Here is an 18,189-nt window from a genome sequence, read left to right on the forward strand (position 1 = left end):
TTGATCTGAAATGTGATGACATTTTCATTACAAACAAGTAGAATTCTTTTTGATGACACTATTCTGGAAAACCTGAGCTTTTGAGTGCAAAGAATCTGTTGCCACAGTCATTGCATTATTGTCTTACATCAGGTGGCGGACACTTCTATGTGACACTCATCCCCCTCAACTGACAAATCATTGTGCTATCTGACTTAAGGCAATGTCATTGCATAGCATTGTGAACATGATACCACTAGGTTTTTACCAGGATTACTTACACTCTTAGAAAAAAAGGTGCAATCTAGAACCTAAAAGTATTTTTCGGCTGTCCCATAGGATAATCCTTTGAAGAACCCTTTCTGGTTCCAGGTAGAACGCTTTTTGTCAACCTGGACTAAGGGGTAGACGTAGCATAGTAAATGTAAATCCGGGGACTCCAATTAGTATGACATGTTACGTTTCGTACGGTATGTATTCTTTTTTTTATTTTTATTATTTCACCTTTATTTAACCAGGTAGGCTAGTTAAGAACAAGTTCTCATTTACAACTGCGACCTGGCCAAGATAAAGCAAAGCAGTGCGACACAAACAACAACACAGAGTTACACATGGAATAAACAAACATACAGTCAATAACACAATAGAAAAAAAGTCTATATACAGTGTGTGCAAATGAGGTAAGCTAAGGGAGGTAAGGCAATAAATAGGCCATAGTGGCGAAATAATTACAATTTAGCAATTAAACACTGGAATGATAGATATGCCGAAGATGAATGTGCAAGTAGAGATACTGGGGTGCAAAGGAGCAACAACAACAAAAACAGTATGGGGATGAGGTCGTTGGATTGGCTATTTACAGATGGGCTATGTACAGGTGCAGTGATTTGTGAGCTGCTCAGACAGCTGGTGCTAATAAGTTAGTGAGGGAGATATGAGTCTCCAGTGTCAGTGATTTTTGCAATTCGTTCCAGTCATTGGCAGCAGAGAACTGGAAGGCAAGGCGGCCAAATGAGGAATTGGCTTTGGGGGTGACCAATGAAATATACCTGCTGGAGCGCGTGCTACAGGTGGGTGCTGCTATGGTGACCAGTGTATATGGTGCGAGGGCCAGCCAACGAGAGCATACAGGTTGCAGTGGTGGGTAGTATATGGGGCTTTGGTGACAAAACGGATGGCACTGTGATAGACTGCATCCAATTTTCTGAGTAGAGTTGATCCAATATGTGGGTGTCCATCAATGGTATGATATGTTACGAATGACAATTTGTATGATATGTTACGAATTCCAATTTATTTTGGCTAATGTTAGATAGGCGACTAACGTTTCAATTAGCTAGGTGGATAATGTTAGCTAGGCCAGGGGTTAGGCTTAGGGGTTAAAGGGATACTTTGGGATTTGGTAATTTTGGGTAATTTACTCCTTACCCAGAGTCAGACAAACTCATGGATACCATTTTTATGTCTCTGCAGTTTGAAGGAAGTTGAAAGTAGCATATCGTTAGCTTAGGGAAATTGCTGAAAGTCAATTTGTACTGTATGTACTAGCCAGCTCCTCTCAAAAGCAGAGAAATAGACATTCTAACAAATCCAAAGCTGTGTGGCTCACACTTTGTACGCTCAGTATTCTTAAGAAGTATATATTAGATTATACAATAAAAAAAAAATAATGCATTCTTTTTTTTATTCTCCAAACTGTGTATTTCTGTCACACCCTGATCTTTTTCACCTGCCTTTGTGCTTGTCTCCACCCCCTCCAGGTGTCGCCCATCTCCCACATCTTGTATTTTTTTAGTTTTCTTAAAAAAATAAATGTTTTATTTAATTTTTAACCTTTATTTAACTAGGCATGTCAGTTAAGAACAAATTGTTATTTACAATGACAGCCTACCCCGGCCAAACCAGACGACCCTGGGCCAATTGTGCGCCACAATTGGGACTCCCAATCAGGGCCAGATGTGATGCAGCCTGGATTCAAGCCAGGTACTGCAGTGCCAGCTCTTACACTGAGATGCAGTGTCTAAGACCACTGCGCCACTCAGGAGCCCAATTATCTCCAGTGTATTTATACCTGTATTCTCTGTTTGTCTGTTGCCAGTTTGTTTTGTTCGTCAAGCCTACCAGCGTTTTTCCACTTGCTCCTGTCCTTTTCTAGTTCCTGTTTTCTAGTTTTCCCGGTTTTGACCATTCTGCCTGCCCTGAGCCTTCCTGTCGTTCTGTACCTTGTCACACCACCCTGGATTATTGACCTCTGGCTGCCCTGACCCTGAGACTGCCTGCCGTTCTGTACCTTATGGACTCTGATCTGGATTACTTAGCTCTGCCTGCCCTTGACCTGTCGTTTTGCCTGCCCCCTGTTCTAGTAATAAACTTTTGTTACTTCGACACTGTCTGCAACTGGGTCTTCTCCTGAAACGTGATAATTTCATTAATCCGCTGTGATGATGGGCGCAAGGATAAATTGTGTTCGAGTGTAAACACAGTTGGCCAACTGACATAGCAGGACAGTGGCAGTTTTGAACGAGTTCACTAGATATCAACTCTTACAAAAAAAGATTGCGGTTTTGAAACTTCAGTAACTGCGGTCAACTGTGGTATTTTGGACAGAGTAATTGCAGAATAACTGCAGTGTACTGCATTTGAACTGCAGTTACACTGAAAAATTACTGCAGTAAAAAAAACTGTGTTATTATTTGCAGCATACTGCAGTTATACTGCACTCTAACTGCAGTTATACTTCAGTGTACTGCAATCTTTATTTGTAAGGAAGTAAGCAAAGTGTGGAAGAGTACATCGGCAGACGCGTCCAAAGCAATATTTTTACCTAGTAACCGTGACTAAAGATTGTTGACACTGATGGACGTATTTTCAAGCAATTCAATAGCCTACGTTAGCCCACGTAGCTACCTACAGTGCCTTCAGAAAGTATTCACACCCATTTACTTTTTCCACATTTTGTTGTGTTACAGCCTGAATTTCAAATTTATTAAATTCAGATTTTTTGGGGCACTGGCCTACACAAAATACCCCATAATGTAAAAGTGGAATAATGTGTGGAATAATGTTTTTAGAAAAATTTCCAAATTAATTAAAGATGAAAAGCTGAAATGTCTTGAGCCTATAAGTATTCAACCCCATTGTTATGGCATGCCTAAATAAGTTCAGAAGTAAAAAATGTGCTTAACAAGTCACATAATATGTCACATGGATTGCAAAATAGTGTTTAACATGATTTTTGAATGACTACCTCATCTCTGAACCCCACACATACAATTAGCTGTAAGGTCCTCAGTCGAGCAGTGAATTTCAAACACAGTGTCACGTCCTGACCAGTAAAGGGGTCTATTTGTTATTGTAGTTTGGTCAGGACGTGGCAGAGGGTATTTGTTTTCATGGTTTTGTGTATGTGTTTAGATAGAGGGATATTTTGTGTAGAGTGTTTCTGGGGTTTATTGGTGTAAGTGTCGATGTAGAGGGGGTAGTTGATTTAGGTGGTTCGGGGTGTGTGTGTATTGTAGAGGGGTATTTGATTTATATGTTCTGGGGTATTGGGTATGTTCTTGTGTTTGTATTTCTAAGGGGCTGTTCTAGTTTTGTATTTCTGTGTTGGCCTGGTATGACTCTAAATCAGGAACAGCTGTACATCGTTGTTGCTGATTGAGAGTCATACTTAGGGAGCCTGTTTTCACCTGTCACTTTGTGGGAGGTTATTTCTGTGTTTAGCTTTATGCCTTACAGGACTGTTTATCGTCGTTGTGTTTTTGTATATGTTTTGGTTTCCCTTCTTTGTCCTAATAAAAGAAGATGAGTGTACATATACCCGCTGCGTTTTGGTCTCTAACCTACGACAACCTTGACACACAGATTCAACCCCAAAGACCAGGAATATTTTCCAATGCCTTGCAATTAAGGGCACCTATTGGTAGATGAGTATAAAAATAAAAGTATTTTAAAAAGCAGACATTGAATATCCCTTTGAGCAAGGTGAAGATATTAATTACACTTTACATGGTGTGTCAATACACCCAGTCACTACAAAGATACAGGTGTCCTTCCTAACTCAGTTGCCAGAGAGGAAGGATTTAATTATATCTGAAACCGCTCAGGGATTTCTCCATGACGACTGTGGTGACTTTAAAACAGTTAGAGTTTAATGGCTGTGATAGGAGAAAACTGATGATGGATCAACAACATTGTAGTTATTCCACAATACTAACCTAACTGACAGAGTGAAAAGGAGGAAGCCTGTACAGAATAAAGAATATTACAAGACATGCATCCTGTTTGCAATAAGGCATTCAAGTAAAACTGCAAAAAAATGTGGCAAAGAAATGTACTTTATGTCCTAAATACAAACATTATGCTTGGGCCAAATCTAACAACACATTACTGTGTAGCACTCTTCATATTTTCAAGCATAGCGGTGGCTGCATCATGTAATGGGTATGCTTCTCTAGGACGTTTTTTAGGATAAAAAGAAACGGAATAGAGCTAAGCACAGGCAAAATCCTAGAGGAAAACCGGGGTCAGTCTGCTTCCACCAGACACTGGGGATTAATTAACTTTTCAGCAGGACAATAACCTAAAACACAAGGCCAAATCTACAATGGAGTTGCTTACCAAGAAGACAATCAAATCAAATGTATTTATATAGCCCTTCTTACATCAGCTGATATCTCAAATGTCTGTACAGAAACCCAGCCTAAAACCCCAAACAGCAAGCAATGCAGGTGAAGAAGCACAGTGGCTAGGAAAAACTCCCTAGAAAGGCCAAAACCTAGGAAGAAACCTAGAGAGGAACCAGTCTATGAGGGGTGGCCAGTCCTCTTCTGGCTGTGCCGGGTGGAGATTATAACAGAACATTTCATTCTTTTTATTTATTATCCGGAGTCACACCCTAGAGCAGCGGAGAATTAATTACACTTCATAATTTTTTTTTTTTTTGAAAATAGGCCAAGATGTTCAAATGTTCATAAATGACCAGCATGGTCAAATAATAGTAATCACAGTGGTTGTCGAGGGTGCAACAGGTCAGCACGGCCAGGTGGACAGCACGGCCAGGTGGACAGCAAGGAGTCATCATGCCAGGTAGTCCTGAGGCATGGTCCTAGGGCTCAGGTCCTGAGAAAAAGAGAAAACGAAAGAGAAAGAAAGAGAGAATGAGAGAGAGAGAGAGAAAGAGAGGAAGAGAGAATTAGAGAGAGCATACTTAAATTCACACAGGACACCGGATAAGACAGGAGAAATACTCCAGATATAACATACTAACCCTAGCCCCCGACACAAACTACTGCAGCATAAATACTGGAGGCTGAGACAGGAGGGGTCAGGAGACACTGTGGCCCCATCCGATGATACCCCCGGACAGGGCCAAACAGGCAGGATATAACCCCACCCACTTTGCCAAAGCACAGCCCCCACACCACTAGAGGGATACCTTCAACCACCAACTTACCATCCTGAGACAAGAACGAGTATAGCCCACAAAGATCTCCGCCACGGCACAACCCAAGGGGGGGCGCCAACCCAGACAGGAGGACCACGTCAGTAACTCAACCCACTCAAGTGACGCACCCCTCCTAGGGACGGCATGGAAGAGCACCAGTAGGCCAGTGACTCAGCCCCTGTAATAGGGTTAGAGGCAAAGAATCCCATTGGAGAGAGGGGAACCGGCCAGGAAGAGACAGCAAGGCTGGTTCGTTGCTCCAGTGCCTTTCCGTTCACCTTCACACTCCTGGGCCAGACTACACTCAATCATAGGACCTACTGAAGAGATGAGTCTTCAATAAAAACTTAAAGGTTGAGAACGAGTCTGCGTCTCTCACATGGGTAGGCAGACCATTCCATAAAAATTTAGCTCTATAGGAGAAAGCCCTGCCTCCAGCTGTTTGCTTAGTAATTCTAGGGACAATTAGGAGGCCTGCGTCTTGTGAGCGTAGCGTACGTGTAGGTATGTACGGCAGGACCAAATCGGAAAGATAGGTAGGAGCAAGCCCATGTAATGCTTTGTAGGTTAGCAGTAAAACCTTGAAATCAGCCATTGCCTTAACAGGAAGCCAATGTAGGGAGGCTAGCACGTGAGTAATATGATCAAATTTTTGGGTTCTAGTCAGGATTCTAGCAGCCGTATTTAGCACTAACTGAAGTTTATTTAGTGCTTTATCCGGGTAGCCGGAAAGTAGAGCATTGCAGTAGTCTAACCTAGAAGTGACAAAAGCATGGATTAATTCTTCTGCATCATTTTTGGACAGAAAATGTCTGATTTTTGCAATGTTACATAGATGGAAAAAAGCTGTCCTTGAAACAGTCTTGATATGTTTGTCAAAAGAGAGATCAGGGTCCAGAGTAACGCCGAGGTCCTTCACAGTTTTATTTGAGACTGTAAGGGTGCGTGCTGGTGGCAGGGAAGTCAGGCGCAGGAGATCGAACTTGGTATAAAGTGGACCAGTTTAATAAGTGCTCAAAAACTCCAAAAACCAAAATATACAAAATAATACAAGTGGGTACAAACCCGTCACACACCAGAACATATCTTGCACAATGCTTACAAACAAACAATCACCGACAAGGACAATGAGGGGGAACAGAGGGTTAAATACACAACATGTAATGAATGGGATTGGAACCAGGTGTGATACAAGACAAGACAAAACCAAAGGAAAATGAAAAGAGGATCAGCGATGGCTAGAAGGTCGGCGACTTCGACCACCGAACGCCGCCCGAACAAGGAGAGGGACCAACTTCGGCGGAAGTCGTGACAGAGACGACTGTACAACCATCAAGATTAATTGTCAGGAACAATGAATGTTCCTGAGTGGCCGAGTTACAGCGTTGGGTTAAATTTAGCTTGAAGAGCTTGAAGAATTTTGAAAAGAATAATGGGCAAATGTTGAACAATCCAGGTGTGGAAAGCTCTCAGAGACTTACCCAGAAAGACACCTGTAATCACTACCAAAGGTGCTTCTTCAAAGTATTGAATTATTTCTTTTTACTTTGCCATTATAGGATATTGTGTGTGGATGGATGAGGTTTTTATTTTATTTCATCCATTTTGAATTTAGGCTGTAACATAACAAAATCTGGAATAATTTCTGAAAGCAATGTGTAACTGTAGAAAAACAACCCCACAAATTTGTCACTCCCCTTAGCTGGTCTCAGATCATCTTGAAGTGTTTGTGACTGTACCACCTGTCCCCCGTTGGTGCCAAGAGCTCTAGGGACATTAATCTGCCCTGTCAATCAGGAGCCAATAACCTGGCCCCATTCTTTCACCACTTTATTTCCCAGAACACTGTGCAGATATCAACAATGCTTGTCTGTTGAACTCATGCCTGTTTGTGATCAAATGTCCAAATGTCCTTTTCAGGAGTCAGTGTGCCATCACATCTGTGGGGTCCATCGCTGGGAAGAGAATGGAGTGGAACACAGCTGTTACCATGGAGAGCTAACAGAGGAAGAAGAGGTGGCTACAGGAAGATTCCCTAACCTACAAAGCCCTGCACTCTCTGGTCATGGACTAACGCCGGCTGCCTTAATCTACGTCCACGTCATCGGCGCCCGGGGAGCAGTTGTTGTTGGGGTTAACTTTCTCAAAGGCAGAACAGCAGATTTTTCCACCTTGCCAGCCAAGGGAATTCAAACCAGCAACTTTTCAGTTACTGCCCAGATGTTCTTAACCGCATGGCTACCAGCTTACCACTCAAAAATGCAGGAATGACCCGATGGAGTGCGTCCTGCAGAGATGCATGCACAAATCAGTGAAATACTGGGAGCCAAAATCTCAGTGGAAGTGGCCGTCGTCTGGCTGTCAACATAGCCCACATCCAGCAAGGAGGAGGTAATTTATATATAAATATTTTTTTACCTCTATTTAACTAGGCAAGTCAGTTAAGAACAAATTCTTATTTACAATGACGGCCTACCCCGGCCTCCCCTAACCAGGATGACACTGGGCCAACCGCCCTATGGGCCTCCCAATCACGGCTGGTTGTGATACAGCCCGGGATCAAACCTGTGCTTCTAGCACTGAGATGCAGTGCATTAGACCACTACACCACTCAGGAGCCCAGACATCAAGAGCACAGACATCAATATTCAAGGATACTTGAGGGCTATTCTGAACGCCCCACCCAACCACGGTTCATCGATTGTTGTGTCACTACATAGGTACACACTATGATTTGTTGGGTTTTACCATTTACCTTATGTATTCAAATCTTACTGATACATTGATCTGACTGCTTTATTTCATACACAACACTATCATGTGGCATACTGTAATACATTACTTATAGTAGATAGTAACAAAACAGGTGGTACTGGTTCAAATAAATAATGGCATTTATTACTGTGATTCGACAGAATTGTAACAAAATAGGATGTACTGGTTTATTAGAGGGATTTGACCAAGTTGGTTGGTTAGGCAATGTCTGGCTGTGAAGCGGAGTCATCGTAGTGTAATTACAATAGGCCCATCACATCTTCTACCTCATTGAATCAATCAGACGTACACTTCTGTCAGCAAGGGATATTTGCGTCGCATGACACAAACACATGAAGGCAAGACTCTTCTGTTCCCTTGTCCCAGTCTCTCTCCCTTCAGTGCCCATTCAATCACCAGTCGAAAAAGTTAACCTGGGACCTAAGGGCACATAAATTGTTATTTTTAGTAGCTAGATACAAATAATCGCATCAAAAAAAAGTTTAATTTGATCAGAGTGCAATTATAAAACTGCAAACGTTAAAATATTATCTTCTTTACACTTTGTTACTGTGGGCTGGGACAAGAAGAATAATGCCACTTACTCAATGGACAGCTGTCAAATCGGTCCAGCAGGCCTGGGCTGCTTCTTCCAGTTTATTTTTGGGACATGGAAGAACGTCTATATCACACCACGATTGATGAGCGCAGAGAAGTCCTCGTGATTTGTTAAAGGCACTTCATGGTCAATCCGACATCTGCATTGACCGTGCAGCATTTACGGTGATATGGCCTCTGCAGAAGTCAGGGCATTCATACTTCTTGAACTTCGCAGAGCAGTGAAGAGCTGTCGTAAAGGAAGTTGTCAAGGAAGTGAGTTTGTGTTTATACAGGACCTCCCGCCTTTACCTACCGTCAACCAATCATGTCAATGCGGAGCTATATGGAGCACTCCGTATTGTTACAAAATTTGAGAGGCGCACAGCGATGAGCTCAATTTGGGCTCTGCAATTGCGTCACACCATCCATACAGTGCCTCCGACCACTTTTTGAGATCAAGCATAAATTTACTCTTAGTCTCACGGTGCGCTGCTTTCTTCGCCGGATTTTATCAAGCCCCCTAATTGATGTCAGTAACAAGTCCCACTCTTTGCAGAACAAACACTCATCGTCGGTTGCCGTGGGTTGGCATTCCCCGCAGTTGCACCACAAAACCCCCTCATACCTGGCTTTCGCCACTGCTCCAGTCAGCTCGTTTACCGGCTCTGCCGCTGACATTCACCTTCCGTCTGTGCTCGCTCAACGTCCAGCTGCACAAGTTCCTCCTCAGTAAATTCACGCTTGAATAAATATGGCTCTGAATATAAAGTGTTCTTCTACCTCAAAGTACAACATGATTCTTCAAGTGTTATGATGATTTGCCAAGCTAGCTAGCAATGTTTTCTACTAGAGTTAAAGGTGTTGCATGGTCAATCCGACATTTGCATTGGCCGTGCAGCATTTACAGTGATATCCCCTCTGCAGAAGTCATGGCATTTATACTTCTTGTGCTTCGCAGAGCAGCGCAGAGCTGTTGTCAAGGATGTGAGTTTCTGTTTATACAGGACCTCCCGCCCTCACCTACCATCAACCAATCATGTCAATGCAGAACTATACAGAGCCCTCCACATTGTTCCAAAATTTGAGAGGCACACAGCGATGAGGTGCAGAGCTCAATTTGGCCTCTGCGTGCCTCCGGAGGCTCTGCATTTGCATCACACCATCCATACGGCCCCTCCAACCACATTTTTGGATCAAGCAGAAATTGGCTCTAAGCAAATGGCTGTCTGACTGCCTTCCGGGAGTTTTGTTTACAAAATCCACAAGCTGTGAGTAAATGTGGAAGTTGGAATCTGATTTTGTTACAATTATCAGACAAATTTATAAAATACAGATTATTATGTATAGTTTTGTAAGACTATAAATGACCAACCACCCAGCTTTGGAGTAGTTTGAAGTTCTACTTCCCTGGTTTTGAGAGAAGCAGGCTAGTACATACCCATTGACTTTCAGCAATTGAAGCTAACGATATGCTACCTTCAACTTCCTTCAAACTGCATGCAGATACATAAAATGGTATCCATGAGTCCTTCTGACCAGTGCTTAACTTGGGCCGGAGCTATCCCCAGCTCCATACCGCACTTCTAATTTTTTGGGAATTCCGCATTCTACAAAACAAAGTAGCCTATTGCTGGCCCAGATTCACACATTGAGGCAAAAAAGTTGATCAAAGTGGAATATAGGAGGTATCTGCACTGAATAGCAATGGAGATTGGCTATTCATTTCCTGATTCCGCTTTGTTCAAGTTTATTTGTCGCTAGTCTGTGAATCTGTGTGTAACAGTAGGCTGTTCGAGATTGTGCAGATTGAAAATGTGTGCATTCTGGTTGGCACTGTAGACAGCCAAAATAAATGTGCACAGTTGGAAAGCTGGGATTCCCCTCTACTAAGCAGTAGCTATGTAATTGCAACAACTTAAAAAATATTCTAATGGCCTAATTGACAAATAACTTGCTGTGCATGGATCTCCACTGAAACATGAATATTTGAGCCTTATATATAAACATGTCTAGTTAGATACCTTGCTTTGAAGTAGCCAACCTTATCCATCAGATCCCTGATTAATTGAATGAGGGAATACCTTTATAAATACAAAAGTAATGTTGAAATATTTTACATCAAGGGTGGCAACCATCCTCCAGGATAGCTACTGGGTGTGCAGGCTTTTGTTCAAGCCCTGGTCTAACCACATTGTAGCTTAAATGTCAGATGCTCAACAGGACCTTGATAGGCAGACTTGGGTGTTTCAGGGCTGGCTCAAAAAGCCAAGCCTGCACACCCAGGAGCTCTCCAGATGGAGGGTTGACCACACGTTAACATGTGACTAACAGTACAGTTCTACTTTGAGGGGGTTACATGCCTTGATCAAGGGCACAACGACAGGAGACGGTAGGCTTAAATGGGATAAGACACAGCAGCCTTCCAGTGTCAATAATGCTTACTTTTTCATGAAGGCTATAATAATAGTCATGAAATTTTGGTTAAAAGTCATAGAGAAGTCATTGAAAATGTCTATGAACCCTTAACATTGAATAATCAGAGGTCTCTATAACATAATGTCATTTGTGAATTTCGGTGAACATAATCTAATGGACCGTCTTGGAAAAAGACAGCGCCTGCACTTCTTTTATCCCAAGTCAAGCACTGGGGATGAGATTCGAACACGCAACCTTTGGGTTGCTAGACACCCTTCTTCTTTTTCTTTGGGATTGGATTGGCGGATCACATCCAACTTTAAGGTGCATACACCACCATCTACTGCACTGGAGCGTAAGGCCAGTCACGACCTACCTACATTAAATTCTCCTTCATTATTCCTGTTCCTAAAAGGAAAAACTGATCTGCAGCTGCCCACCGCAACATCCATTTTCTGTGATTTACGTTCCATTTCTGCGGTACAGTTGATAACCATTGCTTGGAACGCTACAAAGCTAACCTTACTGAAGCATAAATCACTTGTTGCACTATCCCTCTGTGCTGGCACAAATCTACTACTCTTGGGCTTCCCGAGTGCATCGCAGTGCTACAGGCGTCACTATAGATCCCGGTTCGATCCTGGGCTGTGTCGTAGCCGGCTGCGACCGGGAGAACCATGAGGTGGCGCACTATTGGTCCGGGTAAGCGGAGGGTTTGGCTGGCCGGGATGTCCTTGTCTCATCGCACTCTAGCGACTCTTGTGGCGGGCCGGGCGCAGGCACAGTCGCCAGTTGGACGGCGTTTCCTCCGACACATTGGTGCGGCTGGCTTCTGGGTTAAGCGAGGAGTGTGTCAAGAAGCAGTGCGGCTTGGCAGGGTCATGTTTAGGAGGACACATGAGTCTCGACCTTCGCCTCTCCCGAGTCCGTACGGGAGTTGCAGCGATGGGACAAGACTGTAACTACCAATTGGATATAACGAAAAAGGGGTAAAAAGTACTATATATATATATATATATATATATATATATAAACATAAAACAAATCTACTACTCACTGGGATCCTCTCAGGATCCCTCACCCTTGACCCATCCTCCTCTACTTTATTCACTGCCTCAGCATACAACACCTTCTGCACTACTCTGACTCTGGCCACTTCAACCTGCCTCTCTCGCACTGGACTCTTCCGACCCCCAGCAACATGAGCATCACTACAGTTGACACACAACTTTATCCACAGAAACTACACAATCCTCTATCCCATGACCCCCTGCACACTTCCCACATCTTAGAATCTCCCTCCTACACACTACTGCAACATGACCATAAATGTTGCACCTGAAACAGTGCAGTGGATTCTGCACAAACCCTCTAACAGGATAACTGATATATCCTAACATGACTTTATCTGGTAGAGACTCGGACTCAAAAGGACTGACAGTGACTCCTCTGTTTCACCATGCTCCCCACCGGGTCTGCGTCAAACCAAACGGCGGGCGTCACAAACACCAGGAATTTTCAACTTCAATTGCTCCACCTCCACACTTAACATTACCCCAGAAATCACTCCTTTCAATGGTGCCCTTTTACTAAGGGCAAAGCAAGAAACAGATCTTGACCCAAGTTGCGTTACACGGAGTGCCCGCTCACTCTGGTCAGAAGAAACACAAACAAATATCACAAGTCCACTACAGGTTACCGTCACTGATTCAATTGCACCCAATTCCTTTGTCATCCACCCTGAAACCACAAATGGATCTGCCAAAAGGCAAGCGTCCACTTTCTCCAAAAATGTCAGTCCTACTGGTCCAGATGTTTCTTTATCATGTCTGGCACCATTCTTCCTCAACATACATCTTCCCACTACACTCGGCTCTTCTCCTTCTTCCTCGCTGTCCATAACCTTCATCCGCTACATTGGCGGGGTGTTTCTCCAACACCCAACGTCTGTTCCTTAGCCCAATTTACAAGTCTGGTTATCTCTGGCCTCTCCATGCTTAATTTCTCGCCTTCAGCCACAGCAAAAGCAATTTCAGCAGGAATCTTCTGTCTTATGTAATCATACCAAACGTCACATAATTTGAGTGTCCCGGATGTACGTTTACTATGTTACGTCTAGTCTATGAGAGCAGGCTGTTGTGGTTCCAAGTAGAACCATTTTGGGTTCCATGTAGAACCCTTTCCAAAGAGGGTTCTACATGGAACCCAAAAGGAGTTTTACCTGAAACCAAAAACAGTTCTCCTATGGGGACAGCCGACAAACCATTTTGGAACCCTTTTTTCTAAGAGTGTGGGGTAATTTCCAAGTATAAATTGTACCCTAATTTTCCATTATTATGACACTCCACTGTGCCAAGCAGGGATTGGTCTAATAGGGCCTACTTACGCAGGCCTATAGTAAGATCACTATTGGTCCAAGAGGTGCTAAGACCTTATGGTGGTATCTTCCAAAAAACGTCATGTTTTTTTCAATGCAAATAAGTACACCATGCATTGTAAATACTTTCTTTATAGGAGATGCCATCACTCATACTTTATTTTTTGGACTACATGTTTACCCCGATGAGCACCCAATTCTATAGACACCTTTGATTTAGTAAGTTTGCTCACAACACAGGTGTGTTTGCGAGAGGAAAATTATTTTACCCTAAGGTACTGTTTGTACTGTACTGTATTTCCCATCAGGATTGTCGGGAGAGTAAACTATTGCACACAATGCCTGAACCAAACTTATATTGAAAACCCCAGTGTTCAAATTATACATTCACTTAGGGGTGCCCGATGTCTATTTGGGGTGCCTAATGTCTCATGACAAATGTGCTTAGTTACTCAAGTGTAAAGATTTTTCCGCTTGATCTAGGTCCAGATGTATTATGTGATGTGACCTAGGGGTCTGTAAGACTTTGATTAGACATTTGAAAGCAATCCAAGTATTTTAAAATCCTCTTACTGCTGTTGCTAGGGAGAGTAAACCCAGATACCTGGGGACAATCTTGACAGCAAGCTGCAATGGGAGGAGAACTCAAAGGCCATTCACTCAAAGACCCAGCAGAGACTTTTCCTCCTAAGAAAACAGAACTTATTTGATGTTGACAACTGAGAGTTTGGGCCTATGAGTGAATGGCCTATGAATTCTCCTCCCATTGCAGCTTGTTGTCAAGAATTGTCCCCAGGCATCTTCCAGTCTGGGTTTACTCTCCCTAGCTACAGCAATAAGAGGATTTTAAAATACTTGGATGGTAGGTGCTGACAATTTCAAAATCTTTGCTGGCAATGATGGTCTGTGCTGGCAAACACCATGACCACAGACATTAGTTTGTTCTCTGAAATGAGTCTGGATCTGAATGCAAACACATTCAGGGCTGTCTGATTGGTCCATAAAAACTGATTGGTTGGGCCAGAGCCAGAACACATGTGGGTAAACGGTGGTTTGAAAATTCGTCATTGGTTTTGATACTGATACTGTGTGCTAGCTAGCTTGTCCTAGGAGGACTCCTGTACACAGCAGGCGGGGGCGACACCTTGCTCCAACTAGCAAGCTAGGTAGCAAACAGTGTTGCTAACTAGCAAGCTAGCTACTTAGTTAGCACACTGTGTTGCCCCCGCCTCCCGCCTGCTGTGTACCAGAGTAGCTGGCGAGGGGCAAACAGTCGACAGTGTCCTTCACCCCCGCCTGTCGGGCACTGTTTTCCCACAGTTCTGTTAACGATGGTGAGGGCAGGCGGGAGTAAAGGACACCGTCTACTGCTAGCTAGCAAGAAGGACTCCGGTACACAGCAGGAAGGGGAGACACTGTGTGCTAGCTAGCTAGCTAGCAAGGAGGACTCCGGTATACAGCAGACGGGGGCAAAAAACTCAGATAATACTTTAATACCTTCTTCTTCTATTTCAGTAGGGTTTAACGGCGGTTGGAATCCAATACGTTGCATTACCGCCCCTAACTGAGCTACAGTACAGATCAATTACACTTTGTGATACAACATGGGAAAGAACAACCGAGAAAGGTCCAAAATAAAAAATATACAGATATTTTTTATTACTCTACCAACTAACCCTATATTCATTAAAACCCATCACCTTATTCCACTACTTTAACCCTATCTAATTCTACCCCAGACCAACAGCCTCAGAGGACAGGACACTGAACATACACTGTAACTCTTCTGAAGTCAAATCTCGTACCCCCAAGTATTTCTTTGCAGCTGGCACCACAACATCTTTTTTCACATCTACTTACGTTCCATCTCCGCGATACAGTTGATAACCATTTCTAAGAAGCCAACCTTACTGAAACATATATCACTCATTGGCCTATACCTCTGTTCTGGCAGAGATCTACTCTTCATAGGGATCCTCTCAAAATCCCTAACCCTTGATCCACTCTCCTCTACTTTCTTCACTGCCTCAGCATACAACACCTTCTTCACTACTCTGACCCTGGCCACCTCATCGGCCTCACTCGCACCGGACACCTCCGATCCCCAGCAATATGGGCACCCCTACTGTTGACACACACTACTTTTTCCAACAAAACGACACATTCCTCTGTCCCATGTCCTCCTGCACACTTCCCACATCTTGAAATCTCCCTCCTACACACTGCTGCGACATGCCCATTAATGTGATACTTATAACACCGCAGTGGATTTGGCACAAAAGCTCTAACATCATAACTCATATATCCTAATCCTAACATCACATTGTCAGGTAAAGACTCTGAATCAAAGCTCAAAAGAACAAACTGTGTCCCCTCCGTCTGCGTCGCACCAAACGGCGGGCGTCACAAACACCAAGAATCTTCAACTTCAATTGCGCCATCTCCACACTTAACGTTACCCCAGAAATCATTCCCTTCACTGGAGCCACGTACCTAAGCGTAACGCAAGATAAAGGTATTTTTCCAAATTGCGTCACACGGAGCGCCTGCTACCTCTGAGCAGAAGAACACAAACGTCAAAAGTCCATTTTGGATGACTTTCACCAACTCAACAACACCCACCATCTTTTCCACCCAACCTGAAACCACCAATGGATCAGACAAAATGTCTTGATCCAACTTCTTCAAAAATCTAACTCATACAATACCAAACTTATCTCTATCATAACCATGTCCATCAATGCAAGGCTCGGGCTCCGAGCTCCTCACCACACCTTCCACCTCTTCCATTTCACCTTCAAAACTCTAACTGGCATACGGCTCACTCTGTCTGAACTTAACACCAATCTTCCTTGACATACCCTCTCCCTCTCTTTTCAACCTCATCTCTCTTTCCCTCCAACCCTCCTCCCTTAACCTCTATGGGACCGGCGGGACGAATTCGTCCCACCTACGTAACATCCACTGCCAGCCTGTGGCGCGATTTTCAAAATCTTCAAAATCCTATTACTTCAATTTCTCAAACATATGACTATTTTACAGCCATTTAAAGATAAGACTCTCGTTAATCTAACCACACTGTCCGATTTCAAAAAGGCTTTACAACGAAAGCAAAACATTAGATTATGTCAGCAGAGTACCAAGCCAGAAATAATCAGACACCCATTTTTCAAGCCAGCATATAATGTCACCAAAACCCAGAAGACAGCTAAATGCAGCACTCACCTTTGATGATCTTCATCAGATGACAACCCTAGGACATTATGTTATACAATACATGCATGTTTTGTTCAATCAAGTTCATATTTATATCAAAAACCAGCTTTTTACATTAGCATGTGACGTTCAGAACTAGCATACCCCCGCAAACTTACGGGGAATTCGCTAACATTTTACTAAATTACTCACGATAAACGTTCACAAAAAGCATAACAATTATTTTAAGAATTATAGATACAGACCTCCTCTATGCACTCGATATGTCCGATTTTAAAATAGCTTTTTGGTGAAAGCACATTTTGCAATATTCTAAGTATATAGCCCAGGCATCACGGGCTCGCTATTTAGACATCCGGCAAGTTTAGCACTCACCATAATCATATTTACTATTATAAAAATGTCATTACCTTTTGTTGTCTTCGTCAGAATGCACACCCAGGACGTCTACTTCAATAACAAATGTTGGTTTGGTCCAAAATAATCCATCGTTATATCCGAATAGCGGCGTTTTGTTCGTAGCGTTCCAGACACTATCCGAAATAGTAAAGAAGTGTCGCGGCTTGGCGCAATTCCTGACAATAAAATTCAAAGTATTCAATTGCCGTACGTCGAAGCATGTCAACCGCTGTTTAAAATCAATTTTTACGTCATTTTTCTCGTAGAAAAGCGGTAAAATTCCGACAGGGAATCTCCTTTTCGGCAAACAGAGGAAAAAATCCCAAAGGCGGGGCGGTCGGGGTCACGCGCATAAGCTAGTGTCTCTTGATGGGCCACTTGAGAAAGGCGATAATGTGTTTCAGCCTGGGGCTGGAATGACGACATTCTCTTTTTTCCCGGGCTATGAGAGCCTATGGAAGACGTGGGAAGTGTCACGTTAGAGCAGAGATCCTTAGTAAATGATAGAGATGGCAAAGAAGTTCCAGAAATGGTCAGACAGGCCACTTCCTGTAAAGGAATCTCTCAGGTTTTGACCTGCCATTTGAGTTCTGTTATACTCACAGACACCATTCAAACAGTTTTAGAAAATTTAGGGTGTTTTCTATCCATATGTAATAAGTATATGCATATTCTAGTTACTGAGTAGGAGTGGTAACCAGATTAAATCGGGTATGTTTTTTATCCAGCCGTGTCAATGCTGCCCCCTAGCCCTAACAGGTTTTAACCAATAACCCAACTCCTTCTGAAAATATTCCGCTTTTTCAAGTCGAAATCTCCTCCAGGGACATGTTAAGCCCTGTACTCGACCTACAGTTGTCCACTATCCCCAGGTCCTTTCAGCCGTTCCGCAAGGAAGTAAAGCACATTCAGATACACCACCGCTTAGGTTGTTGTTTTCCCCTCTGTCTCCTTTGACTTGTTCTCCTATCTTATCTTTAATACCTTTTGACCCCCAAGCATG

The sequence above is a fragment of the Salmo salar genome, chromosome ssa24, assembly GCF_905237065.1.
Source record: "Salmo salar chromosome ssa24, Ssal_v3.1, whole genome shotgun sequence".
NCBI classification, from domain to species: domain Eukaryota; kingdom Metazoa; phylum Chordata; class Actinopteri; order Salmoniformes; family Salmonidae; genus Salmo; species Salmo salar.